Source organism: Sinocyclocheilus anshuiensis, unplaced genomic scaffold (genome assembly GCF_001515605.1).
Source record: "Sinocyclocheilus anshuiensis isolate Anshui unplaced genomic scaffold, SAMN03320099.WGS_v1.1 scaffold1500, whole genome shotgun sequence".
NCBI classification, from domain to species: Eukaryota; Metazoa; Chordata; class Actinopteri; order Cypriniformes; family Cyprinidae; genus Sinocyclocheilus; species Sinocyclocheilus anshuiensis.
The window spans coordinates 350,076-355,082 of NW_015537960.1; positions in this window are offsets into that span (position 1 = coordinate 350,076).

A 5,007-nucleotide genomic window follows, 5' to 3' on the forward strand; every position below is an offset into this window, starting at 1 on the left:
GCACATCACTCAGTCACCACAAATGGGACATATATAGGAGTTGCGCTCTTTCTTTGCGCACATCTTGGTTTTAAACAACACACAGCGGTTTCAGTATGTTTTCACTGGAATAAATTACAGAGCTTTTGGAGTATTACGTCTATCAGGCATGAAACGTCTATGAGGTTCAGGGGGTTTGTTCCTCTCAAGAGCAATAAAGTATTAAGATTTTCAAACATGCCAAAATATCCCCCGCATTCGATAGACCGATAGCTAATTCGATCAGCCCGGAGCGACTCCCCGCAAATCTAAGGTCACAAACCCCTCCGATTTGTGAATTTGATTGACGGTCATGCCCCTCGCTGATGAGATTTCCAGAAGTTTCTCTGGTTCGTGCTGATTTTACTGAGCTATGTGATTTGCTGGAGGCCTCATGGGACACATTGGAACACTGAACCACTGAAAAAAAAAAAGTTTTGTTACGCTCAGTTTGCTCTACACACTGTTGTACTTAATGCCGAGGGTAAAAACTGGTCACTTCTGTTTCTTTAAGATTAATCAGCCGGGAGGTCACAGATAACTGTGTGAAACACGTGCACGATGAATCCAGACGATTGTTCATTTCTAATGGCGCAGAAACATTGTGACACTGTAAAAACGCAACATTCGGACAATTACGCAGGGGCGAGTCACAGTCAATTTACGTCGAAATATGTGGATTATTTCAAACCGGCATTCCTACTGAGTGAAGCACTAACTGATGAGGGCTTTTTTTAATAGTCTCATTCATTACATGCAGCTGCTTCCAATCTATTGACATAAGGAGGAAATAAAAGCTAAAAAGCTCCATAGTTTCACTTGTATAAACCTGATGCATTAGCGCAATGACCACCTGCATATTTTCCCCAACCTCATTAGCGTGTTCCTCTCAGACCTTCGGTCTGTCAGTACCTTAGTGTGTGTAGCGTGTAATTTGAGTGAGCATGGGATAATAAAATTATATGAAATTAAATTACACACATGAGCAAGAAAAAACAACACAGGCTGAACTCTGCATGACCGTTACCGCTTCCTGACTGTAGATTTACGAGTCTGCTTTCGGTGGGCGTAGAGTGAGAGAAGGCCCCCGTTTCAACCAAGACGAAAGGTTAGCGCACGACTCCTGTTGAGACTCTCTGAGCTTGCCATCTTCAAAGCGGTTTGAATTTGGACTTTCGTAATTAGCAGACACTTCTTACAGCTTGTCAGCTGCGGCGGTTCCCCGGGGAGCTCTCGTCTAATGGAGAGCGGCTCCTCCATCTGACGCCGTGTCTCTCCGAGTGCCACGCCACACCCCCCACGCGCGGGCCACTGCTGTCGTATACCACCATGCCTTGGCACGTGCTTAGCTGTTACCCTTAACCACACAGGAACGCTAACTGGCATGCACAACCTTCATATCCTCAGGCATTATGGGACCGTAATTCTCTTCAAACCCGAAGGGTGCTTTAACTTTGTCACATGCTAGCGTGATTGAAGGTTATCCGTGTTCTAGTCTCGCCCACGGACCGCCCACAGTCCGTTCATTGACCGTCTGATGCATACAAACCTGGCAAGCGCTTGCAAAAATCGCAAAATCGCCTGGATTCGAACGCAAGTCACAGTGCAAGCTTTTAGAAATCCGCTGGTACAAATTCGTGTTTTACGTCTTGAGAGCTTTTAGGGAGAAATATTCAATTAATTTACCAAAGTTTAGCAGGTCACATCTGATAGTTAAAAGATACACGTTTGAGTCACTTATTCGAAAGTAAACTACATGTAGATATCTGCTTCGTTCGGACGGAAATTGCAAACCCAAAACTACACAATTTGCCTCATTTTTCTATCCTGGATATCCTGGATCAGTTTCATCCTCATCCGAACCTGATACTGATCTTGTGCAAACTCTCACACCATGTGTGTTCATAACCCCGCTCTCCACTGCACAGGAAAAAGGAAAAGGAGATTGACGATATTCAACAACAATTGCGTAAAAAGACATTTAGCATGTTTAAGTAAATACAATTTTGCACATGCATGCATATGTCACATTTTTATTAAAGCAATGGATTTCACATTAAAATGAAACAAACTGTGGTTTGTTAGTAACTTTACATGCCAATCAGGCATTTTCTTGTCTACTGCAGTTCAAAAACAGCTAAAAACTGTACACTGAGAAAATATTAGTGTAAAAACTATTTTCACTTGTAAACTGATAGTAAATTTCACAAACATTACAAAGAAACACCAAATAACAATGTGAAATAAACTTGACATTTTGAAGTGGAAATAGTCATATAAATTGTATTGTCTTTTCAAACATGCTCCAGCAGTCTTTTTTTTTTACAGTTTAAAAATCTTTTTTGCATGTTGGTTAGCTGGTCTCAGTTGGCATATGAAGGACTTAAGCTGGTCTTCAGCTGGTTTTAGCTAGTTGACCAGCTGGTCTCCCAGCTTGACCAGCTAAACAAGTGGTCAAAAACCTTGTTAAACCAGCTATGACCAAGCTAAAAACCAGCCAACCAGCATCGGCTAAGCTTTATTTTACATAATGTTGTGTTCAAAAGTGCATTCAAAACCAACTTTTGAAGGTCACTCTGTCGCCCCCTTAAGTTCTTGTTACTGCCACATCAATGCAAGAGAGCATGTCAAGTGTGTTCAATGGGTCCACATGTTTGCATTGTATTGGTAGAGCATTCAAATCAGTGTTAGCATACTTGTGTATTTTTCTGTTCTAAGTGTTTGTTTGACTGGGGCTTGTTTTGCTATAAGCAACAGTTTCAGGACAAGGATTTGTGCCTCTCTATATTAGCATTACAAAAGACTATGTACGATATTTCTATAGATGCACTTGAAACACAGTGTTGCCAAACCTAGTGTAGCAAAGTGCTGTGACTCAATAACACAACATGATAGACAGTGATTTGTGTTTAAACTCTCTGTGATGGGTTTGTTTAATTCAGAGCCTGGCCGAGGGGTGAGAACAGGATATATATATAGGTGTCGGGAAGATATCGCCACGTTTTTTTATGGTCTCGACTATCACGGTGACAAAAAAGCATACTTCATACCCTCTCACAGATGATGTGCGTGACATCTGGTTTTCACTTAGACCTGCAGAAAAAATACCTTGGGAAATATGATATCCAATATGGGGACTGGAGCTAATCTAAGCCAGCGGTACACAAATCATCTCTCACTCTCGGGCAGAAGAGAGTACTTCTCTACAGACCTGCAATGCATCTGTAAACAAATCATAGTATTAATGGGGATGGGAATGAATCATCCATCTCTACTGGCCTGTCGCCCTGCTCATGACAACAACATGATTTCTCTTCAGGCCTTTAAGTGGGATCTGCTCAGGCAGAGAAAGAAAAAACGTGGCACGCTTTAGATCTGCACACCATAAAATATGACTGTGCAGAACTACCGTGGGTACAGCTGCCGAGCCGAACACCTAGACGTGCTATAGCATTGAACGGAGGATATCATGTAGTTTTGAGGCCTAAAAAGAGAGAGAAAAAAGTCATTTTGAGTCTCATATTGACATTAGTTAGAGCTGGGTGGCATATAATGTGTGATTGTAGAATTGCATCAACTGGTACACTGTTTTTTTGTTTGTTTTTTTCAAATCTGTAAATGAAACAAAATTAATTAGAGATCGTTTTACAAGAAAATACATTTTCAGTCTTTATACTGTTTTGTTTGTTTGTTTAATTCAATATGTTAATTGTTGCTGTTTTTATAATTAATTGTGAAATTGATTAACAGTTTCTAAGTAAACATTTTTCCTATAAATTGTTTTAATACAATTAGTTTTACTGTTTCGATTCTTCAGTAAAACTTTCAAAGTTTAAAATAAAAAGAGAAAATAATGAAATTATGTGAGATGAAGTACTGTACCTTTCATTTATAAATTATTTTGTTCATTCAAAAATATCAAAATTATCAAAAATAGGCATTGCTACATGTTTGTTTAACACATAAAGCACTTTAATTTAATTAACAGAACACAAATAACTATATTGTGACATACACTGTTGCTGTGATTAAAAATAAACTTACCCTAAATGACCCTAAAGGTTTTGATCATACCACCCACCCTTATTACTAATGAAAACTAGCATGGAATTTGTATTTTATTATTTTTATTTTATTATTTTAATTAATTAATCAATCTATACACTGTAAAAAAAAAATCCGTAAAATTTATGGTAAAAAAACGGCAGCTGTGGTTGCCGGAATTTTACCGTAAAAAATATGGCAGCAACGTTTTATGTTTTACGGTTTTAACTTAAATTTACAGTTAAATACCATCATTTCATTAACTGATATAATGTTAATATACCAACCTATTGAAGTACTGAAATCTGTTTTGTACCTTTGTAATACACTGATAACCACCAAATGCAGGTGGTGATGAGAAAGTCACATGATGAACCAAAGCCCATCACAAGCAGCTTTTAAATAATAACACATATAGAAGGTGCACAGTGTCATTCACACAAACACTAAACACCATCATGGTAACACACATGAAACTGAAATAATGCAATAAACATTCATTTAACAACATTAGGTGTAACACACAACCCTAATATACAAAACTGATAAGAAAAAAACTAAGAAGAAACATTGTTATTTCAACAAAAAAACATCAATTTGAAATGTAACACAGGGAATTCTGGGAATGTCAATTTGCGGTTATTCACTGTAAATTATACGGTCTTTTTCCAAAACTGTAGATTTACATGTACATATACAAAAACGGTTTACTACCGTGAAATTAATGTCCAATACATGTAATGTCCAATACAATTTTTCACCGTATATCGTAGCGGAATTTACCGTTAATCATTTAACAGGTTTTTACTGTAGCATTTTTACAGTCTTTTACCGTTAAATTCACGGTAATTTTTTACAGTGTCTATTTGTTTGTTTGTTTATTAATATATTTTTGTTTACTCACTTGCTTATTTATTTATTTAAAATATATACATATATATTCAT